General features: G+C 41.3%; 1 pseudogene; it reads left to right on the top strand.

The window, feature by feature from the left end:
• The first annotated feature begins 4,695 nt into the window (after positions 1-4,695).
• Positions 4,696-5,122, top strand: LOC123236146 (annotated as a pseudogene).
• Positions 5,123-18,997: the final 13,875 nt, after the last annotated feature.

Below are 18,997 nucleotides of genomic sequence, written 5' to 3'. Positions count from 1 at the left end.
TGATATCATCCTGTTAGAGACCATTCTTGGACTTCAGGCATTAAACTCTGCGTACATTCTTCAAGGGGTCTGTGGTCTCACTCATGGGTGCTCCCTCTGGCTATGAGACCACAACCCTTCTCTTCTGGTGCTATATTTGTCCTTGTTTTTTTCATAAACCTTCTATAGAGGGCCTGCTCTACTTCCTAGAGGCCTTCCGGTTAGTTTTTTTTTGTTTTTTTGTTTTTTTTTTAACATTTCTAGGTACCGATTACTGATGCAATTCATTCCCCTGAAATATCCAGGCACTGAAGGACTCTGTTAATAGCATCCTCTAAGTAACCCAGTGGAAAGATCATGGGCTCTGGAGTCACATGCAGTTCAGTCGTTTTCAGGGACCTTATTTGGGATTTTCTTGGCAAAGACACTGGAGTGGTTTGCCATTTTCTTCTCCAGCTCATTTTATAGATGGGGAAACTGAGGTACACAGGATTACACAGCATTGTCTTTTTCACAGGGTCCAGGGTCACACAGCAAATAAGTGTCTGAGGCCAGGTTTCAACTCAGGAAGATGAGTCTTCCTGACTCCAGGCTCACCTCTATCCACTGTGCTGCCTAATGGAGTCAAATGACCCAGATTCAACTCTTGCCTCTGACATTTACTACCTATGTATGAATCATGTAAGTTTTCCAAGCCTCAGTTTCCTTATCTGTAGAATAAGGCAGTTTGAGCTAAATGGTCTCTGAGTTTCCTTTCAGCTATGGAAAAGATAATAAATCTATGATCTGGGAAGCTAAACAAGCCATTATCAGCCCTTAACACATTGGTAGTGAGTTAGTTTATCAGATCATCCATGCAACGGAAAGAGTGTTGTCTTTGGAGTCTTTAGTTTGATTCCTAGTATTGCCACTTATTATCTGTGTGACCCCGAGCAAATCACTTAAATTATCAGGACCTAAAAAATAAGAGGGTTGGACCAGATGACCCTTAAGGTCCCCTTCAAACCCCTTTTAATGTTAACTTCTTTGATTCAACATTCCTGAGAAGTTAATGTTATTATTATCTCCATTTTATAAAGGAGGAAAATGAGGCAAATAGAGGTTAAATGACTTGCTTAGGGTCATGTGACTAGTGACTGAGAAAAGATTTGAACTTAGGTCTTCTTGATTTTGTCTTGCACTCTAGCAAGACCTAGTTAACTATAAGTTAACATGTAAAGCCCTTCACAAACCTTCTGGTGCTTTATAAATGCTAGCTAATAATAATAATATTAATATTAGTAATTAATATAATATTACTAATAATAGTATTATAACATCTAGCATTATATATGTTATATATAGCATTAGATATAAAATTTTTATCAGTAATATATCATAATATATATTGGAGTAGATCATATCATCTATTATATAATATAGAACTATATAATAATTATAAATATAATATAGCACAATGTAATATTGCATATTAATTATGTCAAAATTGATAGTACATGTTATATACTCTCTGTTATATATGCTATAAGTTAATGAATAATTATATTACTATATAGTATTATTATATTAGTAGAGCATATAATCTATTATATAGGACCATGTAATAATTATGAATATAATATAGCACAACATAATATTATATATTAATCATGACCAAATTGATGGTACATGTTATATGCTCTCTATTATATATGTTATAAGTTAATGCATAATTATGACATGACTACTATATAGTATTATTATATCAGTAGATCATCTAATCTATTATATAATATAGGACTATGTAATAATTATGAATATAATATAGCACAATGTAATATTATATATTAATTATGACCAAATTGATAATACTTGTGTTGTATACTCTGTTATATATGTTATCAGTTAATGTATAATTATGGCATGACCACTATATAGTATCATTATATTAATCATCATTCTTGTTAATGGAGGAATGGGAGCCTGACCTCAGAAGGAAGGTGGGGGTTCTACTGCTGTATCCCCAAAAGCCTGAGCAGCTAGGAGTGGGGAAGAGGGCAGCAGTGTTTGAAAGTGGGGCCAAGGAATGAATGGGACCCACCGTTCAGGGGAAGGTGGGGTCTCCCTCGAGTTCCTCACCCCCTGCTCCCTTTTTGAGGGTTGACTCAGTATTTCCCCCCATTTCCCCCATTCTCCTGCCTTTCTTTGGTCCATGGACCTCAGGGGAAGAAAGCTCAGGCCCTTTGACAACAGAAAGGACCTTTTGGTTCTGATAACCACCCACACCTCGGCTAGGTTGGAAACCAAATGAAATGTTTAATCATGGGGTCAGCCAGACCTAGGGGCCACCCTGGAGGCAGGAAGGCTTCGTGGTTGGAGCTGGCTGGGAGGGAGAGAAGGACTGAAAATTACCATGTGCAGGAGACACTAATGGAAGGGTTTTTGTGTGCCTGGGTGGACTTGTGCGCTTGGGAGTGTGTATTTGGGAGTCCATCTCCCCTGCGCATGTGGATGCATCTGCTTTTGTGTGGAGCACGCCATGTAAAAGTGTGTGTTTGTGAAAGTGGGATGTGTGTGAATACTGGTTGGAAACCAGGGGACCATTTTAAAGGCCTGATTAGTGTGCTAGGAAGGCGTGAGCAGCACATGACAGCCTCCCTGTCCTCTTGCTGGGCCCCATCACGGCCACCGGCTTCCCTTTCCTACAAACTCAGGAGACACTGAAGTCCCAGTTGGAGGCTGGCTCCCCAGACAAATGCAAACCACTAGGATTCCCATGGGATTTAGCCTCAACCTCTCTGAAGAATTCTCCTGGTTGAAGGATTTATTCATTCACAAATAGCTGGGGATTTGTGGGACCAGCTGGAAAGTGTCTCCCCCTGAACTTATCCACCTGTCAGTTCCTCACTCCCTTCCACCCAAAAAAGAGAGACAAAAACAAAATCCTCAGGATTCCAAGGTCAGGGATGACTCACCGGTCTTGGAACAGACCATCCCTTGGGTCCAATCCAGGGGCTAATGTCCAGATGTCTGGGGTCCTCTAGAAGGGCCTTGGAGAGCAGAAACATCAGTCTCATAGCTCTTGGGTGCTCTAAGGCTTTACTTACAGACCTGAAAGGATTACAGCCCTCACCCCGTCCTGCTTTATTCTTTATTTTTTCTTAATTTATTTGTTTGTTGATGGCATTAAAGTTCCCAGATATCTCACCTCATCCCTCTTCTTCCCATACCACTCAAGAAGGCATACCCCAACAACAAATACACATACGTATGTATAAATTGTGTCTTTTATGTTTCTATGTATCAGTTCTTTCTCTGGAGCCCTTTGTAATGGTGAAAAAGGGGTTTTATGGGTTCAATATATTAAAAGATGGTCGCCAGAGGAATGAAATGTTATCAATCCTCAATTAAGAATAATCTCAAATCAAAATGGACTTTTATGGAAGTTTATTTACATGAGAGAAGAGAGAGAGGAAGAAAATAAGAATCTATCTCACTAATTAATCCAGGTAGATCTTAACCCTCAGCGGAGGGTTAAAGGGCCTGAGGCCCGGAGGTGAATGGAGCAAACTTCATTCACAGAGTCTATAAAAGAAGGTTCTTAATAGAAGCTCAGGAAGATTCAGTCTTTAAGCTCACCACGTGGAACAGTCTCGGTCACGAACCAGCAAAGCTCCCTCAGGTTGCCTTCACCAAACCAGAAGCCCATCACCAGACACCCTCTTCCACCAAAGACCTCAGCTGCCTGAGGACCTTCTCCTTTTAAAGGGGTCACTTATGCGTCACTTCCTGTGCCTCCCTCCTAATTGTCTAATTACAATAGACAATTCTCATAGACCGCCCAGGGGGCGGGTCAGTCGATTCTGATTCGTCACTCACTCCAGCACACGTGGGTTAGGACCTCCCAAAATTGGAAGGTGCTCTCACCTTTGGTGATTAAATCTAAAGATGGGCAGTGTAGACTTAATCTAATTATCATACCTTGCATTATTCTTATAAATATGTATCACATAAATACATAATAAATATATCAATATGTTTTAAAATGCATAATTACAGCCTTAGAACATTAGAGGTAGAAAAGAATCATAAGAGCATACGTGTTAGAATTAGAAAGGACCTCATGTCATTCGGTCCAAGTCTTGCATCTAGGAGGTGGTGCAGTGGAGAGAGCCTGGAGTCAGGAAGACTCATCTTTGTGAGTTCAAATCTGGCCTCCAACACATACCAGTTGTGTGACCTTGGGCAATTCACTTAACCCTAGATGCCTCAGTTTCCTTATCTGTCAAATGAGCTGTAGAAGGAAATGGCAAATCACTTTAGTGTCTTTGCCAAGAAAACCCCAAATGGGATTATGGAGATTCTACCTCATCTTACAGCTGAGAAAACTGAGGCCTAGAAAAGATTAATGATATGCCCATAGTCTCCAAGCTAGTTAAGTGGCAGAGTCAGAATTAGAACTCTAATCTTTAGACTCAAAATTCCATTGCACCATACTATCTCTAAGGCACCTTATGAAATGCTGAGTCCAAGCTCCTGGAGCTAGATTGTGAAGGTTTTAATTATCAAACAGAAGAGTTGGCATTTTATTGTAGACTAAATAAGGAACCATTGGGCCTTCTGGAACAGTGGTTCGGTCTTTGCTTTGGGATATCAATTTGGCAGTTGCATGGATTGAGTAGGGGAGAGATAGGAAGGGAGACTGATTAGAAGTCTATGGTGAGCCTTTTCTCCAAGATGGTGCCAAAGCCAAAGAAGGAAGTGGTTGTCCTTCCCAAGACAGAAGCTAAGTCCAAGGCCTTGAAGCCCAAGAAAGCAGTATTGAAGGGTATCCATAGTCACAAAAAGAAAATCCAAACATCCCCTATCTTCCAGTGTGCCAAGACACTAAGACTTTGAAGGACACTTCGGGAAAACAAGCTTGATCACTATGCCATCATTGAGTTTCCCTTAACCACTGAGTCTACTATGAAGAAGATTGAGGACAACAACACCTTCAGCTTCATTGTGGACATCAAGGCCAACAAGAACCAGATAAAACAGGTGGTAAAGAAGCTGTATGACAACAATATAGCCAAGGTCTGATGGAGAAAAGAAGACTTTTGCTTGATTTGCTCCAGACTGTGATGCTTTGGATGTTGCCAACAAAATCAGAATCATCTAAATGTCATCCAGCTATCTTGCTCCGCCTAGAAAAAGTTTCCTAATTAAAAAAAAGAAAAGAAAAAGAAGTCTATCGTGAAGGTCTAAGTGAGAAATGATGAGGTCCTGAAAAGATAGTGCTCTTTGTATAGAAAGAGACAGACAGACATCAAAGACGTTATTGGGGGCATCTGGGTGGCTCAGTGGATTGAGAGTCAGGCCTAGAGTCGGGAGGTCCTGGGTTCAAATCTGGCCTCAGACACTTCCCAGCTGTGTGACCCTGGGCAAGTCACTTGACCCCCATTGCCCACCCTTACCATTCTTCCACCTAGGAGCCAATACACAGAAGTTAAGGGTTTAAAAAAAAAAGACGTTATTGGGGGAAAATCACCAAGCCTTGGCAACTGATTACAAGGGAGGGAGAGTGAAGAACTAAGAATGATTTCTAAACTGGAAATCTCGAAGAGTGAAAGGATGGTGAGGCCCTTGACAGAAAAAGGGAAATTAGGAGGAGGATTGAGTTTAGAGGGAAAGATAACGAGCTCTGTTCTAGAGATATTGAGTTTAGGATGCTTATGGAACATCTAGGTGGAGATATATTGCAGACCTTGGCAATGTGAGACTGGAACTTGGGAGAAAGGCAAAGACTCGCAGATAGATTTAGAATTTATCTGTATAATTTTTTTAAAAAAGATATTATCTAAATAAAAAAATAAAAATGAAAAAAAAAAGAGATTAAAAGAGATACTACCCAACTCTTACTTACCCTGGCAAGGTAGTTGATTACTTTCATGATTCTAGGAATAATCCTGTGGGTGATTATCTTCCTATTCCTGGTGCTCATAAGCCCCCACTGGTATACTTTCCTTAACAATCAGCCAATAAATCAAATGAATTTAGCAAAAGCATTTACTCAATGGAATATTAAGAACAGTAGTTACAAGTCATTTCCCAAAACTTAAGAGTGCATTCTCCCCAGAATACACAGAAAAGACATGGAGGGAAGTCTGGACACAAACTTAAACTTGTATAAAATGGTACTGAGCCATATCTGTAGGAAACACATATAGCCAAATGCAACTCACAGTTCTAAAGAATCCTCATTAAATTAACTGTCAAGAATAATGATGATGTTGCTGATGGATGGCACTAGGTTGAGCTGATTTCTCATGGGACATTGGATATCTGGATTTGTTCCTATGAGGACCCAGTCTCTTGTCTGAAGAGGTCGAGCAGGCTACTTGTCTATTAAGCCAGCTCCTCACTGGGCATGGTTGTGGCCATGCTGAACTAGACAGGCTGCTCAGCCACTGGCCATGATGGCTGCTGAGCCAGACTAGGCAGGTCAATCTGCTGCTTGGCTGCCACTGCTGGGCTAAGCTGGGTGGCTCACTCAGCTGCTGGATGCAGCATCTCTGCTGGGTTGCCTGCCCATTGGACTTCCTGGGTATCAGCCCATCTTCCCTGGGCAACTACAGTCTTTACCACTTTAACTTTAGACTTCAGCTGATTGTTTTAGTCTTCATTTTAGCCATGACCTCTCTACTTTGGCAGAACCCTCTCTACTTTGACTTCCTCAGAGCCCACATATAGGCAGGAGGTGCAAAAAGTTCAGTAGTTCTTCCTGGTTCAAAGACCATTCATCAGGGTAGTAAAAGACTCCAGGATCACTTTTTTGGCAGAGGGGTTTAGTTATACTTCTCAGTATTATTTTTTTTAACCCCACCTTCTATCTTAGAATCAATACTAAGTATTGGTTCCAAGACAGACAAATGGTAAGGGCTAGGCAATTGGGTGTAAGTGACTTGTACAGGGTCACATAGCTAGGAAGTATCCGAGGCCAGATTTGAATCCAGGCACTCTTGACTCCAAACCTGGCTTTTTATCCACTGAGCCACCTACCTAGTCCTCCTGTTAATTTTTAAGACAAAGGATATTGATGGAATATCATTTCCTGTGGAATTGTTCTTTTCTTTTTGGTTTCATACTATCTAATCCTCAAGCCCTTTTTAAGGTGTGAAATGTTTTCTTTGCATCTAAAAGGTTTTCCTTTTTACAGTTAAGATTTTATTTATTTTCATTTTTAAAAATTTTATTTATTTTCAATTAACAAAAGCTATTTCTTATCCCTTCTGCTTTTCTCACTGGAAAAAAAAGAGAGAACCCCCCCCCCCCAACTCTTATAACAAATATGCCTCAAGCAAAACAAATTCCTCCATTGGTCTTGCTCTCAAATTATATGTCTCATTCTGCACCCAGAGTCTATTACCTTTCTTTTTTTTTAAAATCCTTACCTTCTGTCTTAGAATCAATACTATGTATTGGTTCTAAGGCAGATGAGTGGTAAGGGCTAGGCAATGGGGGTTAAGTGACTTGCCCAGGGTCACACAGCTGGGAAGTGTCTGAGGCCAGATTTGAACCCAGGACCTCCCATCTCTAGGCCTGGCTCTCAATCCACCCAGCTGCCCCCTATCACCTTTCTTTTGGAAGGTGGAGCATGCTAAGAGCTATGTTCCTCTGGCATCATGTTTTATCATCGTGTTGATCAGAGTTCTTTGTCTTCAGATTTGTTCATTTTCACAATTTGTTATTGATGTATAGATGGTTCTTATGATTCTGCTCATTTCACTTTTCAGTTCATGCAGTTCTTCCTAGGTTTCTCTGAATCCATCCCTTTCATTATTTACCATTGCATTGTATTCTGTTATATTCATAGAGCACAAATTGTTCAGCCATTCCCTGACTGATGGACATTTTGTTTCTGGTTCTTTGCCACCATAAAAAGAGCTGTTATAACTATTTTTGTACATATGGGTTCTTAAAAAAAAAAAAAAAACCCAAACCACCCCTACCTTCCGTCTTAGAATCAATACTGTGTATTGGTTTCAAGGCAGAAGAGTGATAAGGGGTAGACAATGGGAGTTAAGTGTTGTCCAGGATCACACAGCTAGGAATTGTCAGAGGCCAGATTTGAACCCAGGATCTCCCACCTCTAGGCCTGGGTATATGTGGATTCTTAATCTCTTTATTCTCTTTGAGATATAGACCTTGGGGTGGCTTTGCTGACTCTGCATAGTTTAGTAACTTTGGGGGCATAGTCCCATATTACTCTCCAGAATGGCTGGACCAATTCACATCTCTGCCAACAGTTCATTAAATTGTCCCTTATCAGAGAAACTTGCTGCAATGATTTTTTTTCCCTAGTGACTTGCTTCCAAGAATGTGATAAAGCTAGATTCAACTGGTCCTTGGGAGAGCCGATGGTTAAATCTGCAGTTTAGCATTTATATCTTAGAAACTGACAAATGCTACAAATCAGGGCTTACATTGTTTCCTTCATTGTCTAAGCTCAAGAAAGTGATAGGGAAAATGTTAATAATGCAGACTAAACTTGTGTGTTGTGTCCAGTTTTGGAAAGCCAGTTGTTAAATATTTACCAGTACCCCAGCTTCTCTTATTTTTGCTGCATTGGTTTTATTTGTGTCAGTTGACAAACACTTTGTGCCAGGCACTGTACTAATGGCTGAAGCTATAAAGAAAGGCAAAAACCAGTCTCTGTTCTCAAGTCTATGAACTATGAGCAGCTTAATAAATACCAATGGATTGATTGGTTGATCCCGGTTACCTGCCTTTGGGTATTCTCAAGCTTATCAAAGTTATAAAAAAACAAACCCCCTAAATTGAACATAGAACTTTTGGATGTGATCTTAACAGTACAGAGTTATGGGGCAATATGTTTTTTAACTCTTACCTTCCATCTTAGAATCATTATTGTAACAAATAAAAAGGTGGTCTGGCCAGAGTCATAATCATTTATTAATAAAACGAGACAGAGAGAGAGAGAGAGAGAGAGGGGCAGACAGACAGAGAGATGGTGAGTGGGGAAGAAGGGGGAGACAGATAGACAGACATAGAGAAAGGAGAGAGGGAGGGAGAAAAGGAGGGAGAGAGAGAAAAGACAGAGAGAGAGTGGAAAGAAGGAGAGATAGAGAGATGGTGAGGTGAGGGAGGGAGGGGGAGCCAAACAGACACAGACAGACAGACTGATAGAGAGAGGGATGGTGAGAGAGAAGGGGAGTGGGAGACAGACAGACAGACAGAGACAGAGAGACAGAGAGATGGTGAGGCCAGGAGAGAGAGGCAGAGAGATTTCCTTTAAGGTAAGATCAGACCCCAGATTTCAGCCCAACATGGTCACCTCCATGCTGTGCTGCTTCTTGTCAAGTGCCAGCCCAGAGGAGATAGTCTCTATATATTGGCTCTCAGGCAGAAGAGCTAGGCAATGGATGTTAAGTGACTTGCCCAGGGTCACACAGCTAGGAAGTATTGGAGGCCAGATTTGATTCCAGGATCTCCCATCTCTCTGCCTGACTCTCAGTCCACTAAGCCACCCAGCTGCCCCTAGAATATTATATTTTTAAAAATCTCTTTCTATGGGAAAGTCAAACTCTCAAAGAATGTTCTTTGTATCCTGAAATTGAACCGGTCCCAAATCCATCTAATAGCCATCACTTTGTCGCTTTTCACATCCGGAGGGACGTGGCTGCTTTGCTGAAATGTCACTTTCTCGGGCAATGCCCCAACCTTCAGAAAAGGAAACAAGGTTGGTCAAGCATGACCCGGGGCTCGTTCTAACCATGTGTCTTCCCACCCACGTCCAGGAAACGACATCCAGTTGTTCCATTTTTTACCGACTCTTTTTGAAAAGTCCCAAACACTGAGCAGCTGTTTCTCGTCTGTTCCATTCAGCTGGTGCTGGATCGGTGACCAGGAAATAGGGCGACAGGAATAGCCCTGCCTCAAGTCCGGCAAGTTGTCCCCTTCCAGCATTGGTTGGGCTGCCTTAAATAAAGCCACAGCAGCTGCTTCAGAATTTGGAGAAATCATTAAAAAGGACAACTAAACAATTCAAATCGGATGTTGTCATTTCCCTGGATAAAGGGGACTCTTTAGGCTGGGTCATGTGGCCTTTCCTCCTAATAATGATAGTAACTGCAGTGAGGCTTAGAGGAGTGGTTTCCTTTCTCTCTCCTGGCCACATTAGCCCTGTGACAAAGTTCTCCTACAACCTCAACACCAACCTGACCACCCATTTTATTTTATTTTTTTACACCCGTACCACCTCTGACAATCCATTTCAAAGATGGGTGAATGAGGGCAGCTGGGTGGCTCAGTGAACAGAGAGATAGGCCTTGGAGCTATGAGATATTGGGTACAAATGTGGACTCTAGCTGGGTGACCCTGGGCAAGTCCCTTAACTTCCATTGTCTAGCTCTTTAAGTTTAGAAAAAATAATAATAAACAACTGGTACTCAGAAAGGGTTTAAAACATTTTCCAGTTTTATTTTTTATTTATTTTTTAAACCCTTACCTTCTTTCTTAGAATCAATACTGTGTATTGGTTCCAAGCAGATGAGTGATAAGAGCTAGGCAGTGGGGGTTAAGTGACTTGCCCAGGGTCACACAGCTAGGAATGTCTGAATCTAGATTTGAACCGAGGACCTCCAGTCTCTAGGTCTGGCTCTCAAACCACTGAGCCACCCAGTTTCCCCTCAGTTTTATTTTTTTTTTTAAATCATTTGAGGAGAAGAAGAGTAACCAACTTTAAAGTCCAATGAACAAAAATTCTTTTAAAGATGGATTCATTTATAACAACATCTTTAGCTTAAAATATTAGCCCTTTTGGGAAGAACCAAGGAGACCAATAAGCTCCAGTTTAAACAGGAAATTTGCCCAATCCATATGCTTTCCTGCATTTGGTGGCACAGACATCAATAGGTTATATAACTCGTCCTGAGACAACCTCCATTTGGGAGTTATGCAAAGACCAGTGTCAGGAATGACCTGGAATTCCCTTTCCAAGGTCACTCTTGAATTCTGTCACTGGTTATTTGGAAATTGGTGTGACAGATACGCTGCCGTGGAAAATGCCGCTTCAAACCAAATGGTTCTTTTGGAAAATGAAATGATATGTAAAACATTAGCTGTGTGCCGGCAGAATCACAGGCTGTCGGCACCGGGAAGGTCTCGAGAGCCCGATTCTACCCTTGCTGAGGTCCGGCCGGCCATCCGTGGACACCTGCCTCTGCCCAGGAGTGGGAGGACGCCATCCTGCGTTGCGACAGGGCTCGGTCATTCCCGCTAAGTCACCTGAAGGGAAGGGATTGACTCAAGGTCACAAGCTTGTCCTGTTGGAGAGCTGAGATTCGCGAGTCCCGGCTTCGGGTTCTTTCTATCTCCTGCTAGATCTATCGGGGATCGGCTAGGGGTGGCTGAACCTGTTGAGTCACCCGGCACCAGTTTGGCGTCGGATGCCCCCCACTACGCAGGAAGCTCTTGTGGGCATGTGGCCGGCAAACGAGTAGAGGATGTGGCAAGACTGGAGTTCACCCTCAGGCTTGGCTCCTTTGGTACCAAAGGGAAAGGAGGCGGCAGGTGCCCGATGATGGACTTTGGAAAGAGACCGAGGAGCGCTGGCTAGATCTCCTCCTTCCTTCTCCGGCTCAGGAATTCCTTGCTGGGCTCTTCTGTGGAAGGCAGAAAGCCGTGCGCTTTCTAGCCATCATCCCCCATGATCCTGGGGGCAGTGTGGTACAACAGAAAGAGCCCTGACTCTGTAGCTAAAGCATCGGAGCGCATTTCCCAAGTTAGAGCCACAAACTCCCAAACCTCCATTTAAGAGGGGAATTTAGCTCAGAACAGCTCATTTCTCACCTGGCTGTGTTACTCCGGGACATCTTGGCCAGCACCATACCCTCATTACCTTCCCCAACTTTTTTTTTTTTTTTTTTTTAATCCTTACCTTCTTTCTTAGAATCAATACTAAGTATTGGTTCCAAGGCAGAAGAGCAGCAAGGGCTAGGTGATTGGGAGTAAATGACTTGCCCAGGGTCACACAGCTAGGAATGTCTGAGGTCAGATTTGAACCCAGAACTTCCCATCTCTAGCCCTGATTCTCTATCCCCCGGGTCACCTAGCTGCCTCTCTTGACTCTCTTTATTTCCCTTTAGTATGTTGTCTTCCCCTGTAAGATAGGAAGCTCCTGAAAGGTAGACACTATCTTTTTTCACATCTGTATCCCCAGCACTAAATACAGTGCCCAGTACATTAAGCACATGTATGGGCTTAATAAATGCTTATTGCCTGACTACTGCCGGTGTAACCTTAGTTGATCAATCAATCAGCAAGCATTTATCAAGTTCCCTCTCTGTGCCGGGCGCTGGGTAGAAACACTTAGATTTCCTAGACCTCCTTTCCCTCGCTTTCAAATAAGGTGGTGATGGGTGGCTATGCTAAGTGACTTGCCCAGGGTCACACAGCTAGGAAGTGTCTGAGATCAGATTTGAACCCAGGACTTCCTAACTCCAGCCCTGGTGCTCTATCCACTGGGCTACCTGAATGCTCCCATTCCTTAACTTCTATAACTTTGTGCCCCACCCTTCATCATCAGTGGAGAGTCTTCATTCAACTTTTTGACCATTAATTAAGTCTGTGAGATTGTATCAGGGCATTGCATGTAGCAAATGCTCAATCCATTTTTTAAGAAATTATTTTTGTTGATAGCTTTTGAAAAATCAGATGGTTCTGGAAAATATTTATTTTAAAAATTATTTCTATAAAATTGTCTATAGAGAAAAGCAGTTCGGCAAAACACATCAGCCATATCCAATGGTATATGTGATGTTTCTCACCCATAATCTCCCATCTGCAAAGAAGGGAGGGAGGTGCATTTTCTTAACTCTTGAGGCCAAGCTTGGTCATTCTCTCTACAAACTAGGTGGGATTTGTTATCCTTCTTCAATGTCCTTGGGAAACTAGTTTGAGGGTAACCAACAAGTCTCAAACCCAACGGTGTGCCCACCCCAAGCATGAAAGGACTTCTCTCAGGGGAATGGACAGATGAGAACGATTTGTTCCAACAGCCATGAATTCACATTTGTTTTCCAAAATTTTCACCTCCAAAATCTCCCTCTCCTTTCCCTTCTCCCTGAGATGGCAAGCGATTTGATTTGGGTTATATGTGTACCACACACGTTTCTGAGAATTCCAACCCCTCTCCCAGGTGAAATCATTCTTGGTAATAAAGAGAGCAGGCACCGCACCGTGAAGCGCCTAGAGCTTGGCCAGACGATGAAGATGCCGACAAGGTCACCCTCTGCATCCCAAGCCTTCGCCAGCCATCCTCACTTTTATCTTGCCACTGGACTTCGATGACTCTGGAAGAAAGGATGGGGCCGATGACTTGGTACAACCATGCCTCACTTAAATCCAATTCACGCCGAGACAAGACATCATCACCCCATGATGTTATTTATTGATCCTCTTCAAAAATGAAGGATGAACAACAATAACCCAGAGATTGATCCTGGCTGAGTGGATGCCTGGCATGGAGCAACTCTGAGTTCATAAACTTTTCTGCAACCTCGACAGGACCTAACTTTGGGGTTTGTAAGATTGGCAGATTGGGAGTGGTGGTGATACTCTGCCGGGGCCAAGACGTGAATTTGGAGTGCAGTCTTCCTGGGGCCAAAGTTCTTCCTGGCTATTAGCCACTGACTAGTGCTTATGTCCTCTCTTGTCTCCTCTAACCAATTAATTAGTAAGTTTTTCTGGAAGCAGCTTGGTGTAGTGGAAAAAGATCTTGGCCAGGAAGGCTTGGATTCAAGTCATACCTCTTACATATACTAACAGTATGATCTTGGCCAAGTCACTTAATCCCTCAAAGCTCTATTCTAAGCAGAACTCTGAGATTATAAAAAAGATGCCAGCCTGCAATAGTACTGGATGCTTCCTCATCTGGGAGTTCTGTACACCAGTGAAATCAAAAGTCTAGTTCCTATTCCACTTTTAGGGGTAAGTTTAACATTATTAGGGCAACTAGGTGGTACAGTGGATAGAGTGACAGCCCTGTAGTTAGAGAGACTCATCTTCCCAAGTTTGAATCTGACCTCAGATGTAAGTCACTGAAAAAAATTTATTTTAACCCTTACCTTCTATCTTAGAATCAATACTATATATTGGTTCCAAGGCAGAAGAGTAGTAAGGACTAGGCAATGGGGGTTATATGACTTGCCCAGAGTCACCCAGCTAGGAAATGTCTGAGCCAACCAGCTGCCCCCTCCTCATCTGTAAAATAAACCGGAGGAGGAAATGGCCAATCACTCCAGCATTTTTGCGAAGAAAACCCCAAAGGGGGTCATGAAGAGTTAAACATGACTGAAAAATGACAACAACAAAGCAAGCATCTCAGTGTTCCTCTTCAGGAGACCAGAAGGGGAAATTCTAAAATTGTATAAGGAACTGTTTAAATAAATTCTGAAATCAAATTTGAACCCAGGACCTCCTGTCTTTAGATCTGGCTCTCAGTCCATCGAAGCATCTACTTGCTTTCTTTATTACAAAGAATGATTTCACCTGGGAGAGGAGGTAGACATACACATATAACCTAGATCAGATTGCTTGCCATCTCAGGGAGGAGGGAAAGTAGGGGGAGAATTTGAAAGTGAAAATTTTGGAAAAAAAATCTTAAAAATTATCATTACATGAAATTGGGAAAAAATAAAATATTCTAGGGAACAGCTAGGTAGGTCAGTGGGATTGAGAGCCAAGCCTATAGACAGGAGGTCCTGGGTTCAAATATAGCCTTAGATACTTTCTAGCTGCATGACCCTGGGCAAGTCATTTGATCCCCATTGCCTAGCCTTTACCACTCTTCTGACTTGAAACCAATATACAGTATTGATTCTAAGACATTAGGTAAGGGTTTTAAAAAATTATATTAAAAAAACAAATTTATGTGATGTAAAAACAACAAAAAAAATAGTTCCAAGTTGCCCTCCACAATGTTGAATCAGTTTACAACTCCACCACCAATGCATTAGTGAACCAGTTTTGCCACATCCCCTCCAACACTTTTCACTTTTCTTTACTGTGATATTGGCCAGTCTGATAAGGTGGTACCTCAGTTGTTTTCATTTGCATTTCTCTAATTAAGAATGATTTAGAACATTTTTTCATATAATTATTGGTAGCTTTGATTTTATCTGCAAATTGCTTGTTCATATATTTGACCATTTGTTAATTGGAGAATGACTTGTATTCTTATAAATTTTACTTAGTTCTCTAAAAATCTGAGAAATTAGACCTTTATCAAAGAAATTTGCTATAAAAATCTCCCTCGTTTTGTTGTTTCCTTTCTAATCTTGGTTACAGTGGTTTTGTATGTGCAAAAGCCTTTTAATTTAATGTAATCAAAATCATTCATTTTATATGTTCTAATGCTTTCTCTCTCTTATTTGGTCATAAATTCTTCCCTTCTCCATAGATCTGCCAGGTAAATTATGCTCAAAGTGCATACCTTTTGATCTTGTAATACCTCTACTGGGTCTATATATCAAAGAGATAAATAAAGGGGAAAGGACCTACTTGTACAAAAATATTTTTAATAGTTCTTTTTGTGATGGCAAAGAATTGGAAATTGAAGGGATGTTCATCAGTTGAGGGATGGCTGAACAAGTTGCGGTGCATGTTGGTAATGGAATACTATTGTGCTATAAGAAATGATGAACAGGATGATTTCCAGAAAAGCTGGAAAAACCTACACGAACTGATACAGAGTGAAATAAGCAGAACCAGGAGAACATTGTACACAATAACAGCAATATTGGATGACGATCAACTGTGAAAGACTCAGCTCCTCTCAGCAATACAATGACCTAGGACAATTCTGAGGATTTATGACAAAGAATGCTATCCATTGCCTGTTGGAGTCAGATGAAGATTAAAGCACACTAACTTTCACATTAGTTTATTTATAATTTTATTTTGAGGTTTTGGTTTTATATGAATATTTTTTTACAAAAATGATGATGGAAATATGTTTTGCATGATAATCTATGAGTAACCCAGATCAAATTGCTTACCATTTCCAAGAAGGGGGAGGGAAGGAAAAGAGGGAGACAATTTGGATCTTATAATTTTGGAAAATGTATGTGGAAGATTATTATTGGAAAATGAAATATTTTTGAATTAAAAATACAATAACAGGGGCAGCTGGGTAGCTCAGTGGATTGAGAGTCAGGCCTAGAGACGGGAGGTCCTAGGTTCAAATCCGGCCTCAGACACTTCCCAGCTGTGTGACCCTGGGCAAGTCACTTGACCCCCATTGCCCACCCTTACCACTCTTCCACCTATAAGCCAATACACAGAAGCTAAGGGTTAAAAATAAAAAATAAAAATAAAAATACAATAACAAAAAAGCCCCAAAAATGTTTCTAAAATTATGGTTTTATTATTACTTTTGATGTTATTATTAATGATAATCAATCTATCCCAGAAAAGAACTTGACCACTGAACTCCTGGTTCTCTTTCTAACTAGTTTAAGGAATTTGGGCAAGCTATTTCCTCTCCTCCAGACTTCCAAATCCTCACCTGTAGGTCCTTTGAGATCTCAAATTCTAGGCCACTATGAGTTCAGAAGAGCCAGAGGTCACCAGAGGCTAGCAAGATCAGAGATCGCTTTGAGGGACAAAGCTTGGGCTGGAGTCTTCACCCAGCTACTATAATAGGCTTATGCAATTCATTCATTCAATGAATATTTATTGTTTTAATTTTTTAATTGTGTGTGTGTGTGTTTTTTTTTTTTTAGCAGACCTGTAATTTCATTGGCAGAGGGAGCTCCTAGTGAGGAACTCCTGTCAGTGCCAATAATTATCTTCTCTGTGTCAACGGGGAAAAAAAATAATGCTCTATTTAAAGCACTATGTGCTTTTTGGCTCATCTGCTGGAAATGATTTTTATTGAATTTAATATTAATCTAATTTGCTAGTATTTCTAGCTTAGAGACTAAAATGTCCAAACTGGTATAATCCCCCAAATCCTCTGACATGACTCTGCCCCAAGATGATTTTCAGTGACATGTGTAAGAATCTTGAGTGAGGAAAAGATCAGATTTGAAAAATACAGTTTGGGTTGATGTTCCAATAACAATACAAGCCTTCTTGAACCACTCCCTTCCATCCCGAAATAAATAAAGGAACCTCCTCCTTTCTAAGATATCAACCCTTTCTTATAGAGCAGGGCAGACAGGATAGAGTGCCAGGCCTGGTTCAGAAAGACCCAAGTCCAAATCTGGCCTCAAACGCAACAATCCCACTTGTGTGATCCTGGGCAAGGCACTTAACCTTGTTTGCTTCACTTTCTTTATCTGTAAAATGAATTGGAGAAGGAAATGGAAAACCACTCCCATATCTTTGCCAAGAAAACCCAAGATGGCAGTCATGAAGAGTTGGAAATGTCTGAAAAAGGACCGAACAACTAACTAATTTGTAGGTTGTTTTTTTTTTTAAACCCTCACCTTCCATCTTAGAAACAATACAGTATTGGTTCCAAGGCAGAAGAATAGTAAGTTAGACCAGGCAATGAGGGTTAAGTGACTTGCCCAGGGTCACACAGCTAGTAAGTATCTGAGGTTAGATTTGAACCTAGGATGTCCCGTCTGTAGGTCTGGCTTTCAATCTACTGAGCCACCCAGCTGGCCCTTCATAGGTTCTTTATAAAGATAACATTGGATAATATGTATTAAGTGGTTTGTAAGCTGCAAAATGCTAATACAAATATAAGATATTATTAATAAAGACCTCTTGGAGGCAACGCTTTTATGCAGAGGAGGAGGTAATATGAGAGTGAATTAGGTTTATACTAGTGAGAGTAATTTTAAAAATTGGGGTTCTTACCAACGCCTCTGAAATGACACCCCTAAATAGTTGTCTACTCTGCCTACCATGGGCCCACATAGGACTCAATTTGGCTTACTTATTATTATTCAGTTGTTTTCAGTCGTGTCCAACTCTTCATGACCCCATTTGGATTTTCTTGGCAAAGATACTAGAGTGGTTTGCCATTTCTGTCTCCAACTCATTTTACAGGTGAGGAACTGAGGACAATAGGGTTAAGTGACTTGCCCAGGATCATATCAACTAGTAAATGTCTGAAGCTGGATTTGAACTCAGGAATCTTCCTGTCTTCAACCCTGGAATGCTATCCACTGGGACACCTCACTGCCAGTTTGGCTTACGGTTGGCATTAACTAGCTAGGATAGAGTTTCTTTTTGGGAAATCGTCCCTAGGAATTCCTATAAGTCCTTTGTAGAAGGAGGAGTATTGACATTCTAATAAGGGAACTGGCCAGATTCTTAGGGCTACTGGGAGAGACCCATCCTTAAAAGTCAAGCACTCGGGGGCAGCTGGGTAGCTCAGTGGATTGAGAGCCAGGCCTAGAGACGGGAGGTCCTAGGTTCAAATCTGGCCTCAGACACTTCCCAGCTGTGTGACCCTGGGCAAGTCACTTGACCCCCATTGCCTACCCTTATCATTCTTCTGCCTTGGAGCCAACACATAATATTGACTCCAAGACAGAAGGTAAGGGTTTAAAAAAAAAAGTCAAGCACTCATATATCCCTGGTCCTAGTGGGAGTAATCACAGAACTATTGTTTGCTACTTTGGGGAGATGTGTGGTATATTTATTTAGCACCCACTGGCAAGCTAGGAGCATCAGTTAGAAAAGGCAGTGTTGGGTAGTCAGCCAAGTTTTCTTCCTTCCCACTCCCCTTCCCTATGAAATCTGTTTTTTTCTCTAAGGATCTTGGAACCAACTTGGGGTAAATGTCAAGAGATCTGGCTTTGTTACTTGCCAATTGTATAATCCAAGGAAGAATCCTTGTTCTATCTAGCTGGATCATCAAAAGTACAATTTTTCGAGGACTCAATAGTATTGTGGATGGAAAAGGGCTTTGATAAGTAGGAAGCAAAGCACAAACTTAGATGAATTTGAGGTTTAGACTAGGCTACTCTCATTTTTTAAAAATTTTGTTGATAACTTTTGTTTTATATCACTT

This window comes from Gracilinanus agilis, chromosome 2 (genome assembly GCF_016433145.1).
Source record: "Gracilinanus agilis isolate LMUSP501 chromosome 2, AgileGrace, whole genome shotgun sequence".
NCBI lineage: Eukaryota > Metazoa > Chordata > Mammalia > Didelphimorphia > Didelphidae > Gracilinanus > Gracilinanus agilis.
The sequence above is the reverse complement of the archived record's forward strand: the minus strand, read 5'-3'. Positions and strand labels throughout refer to the sequence as shown.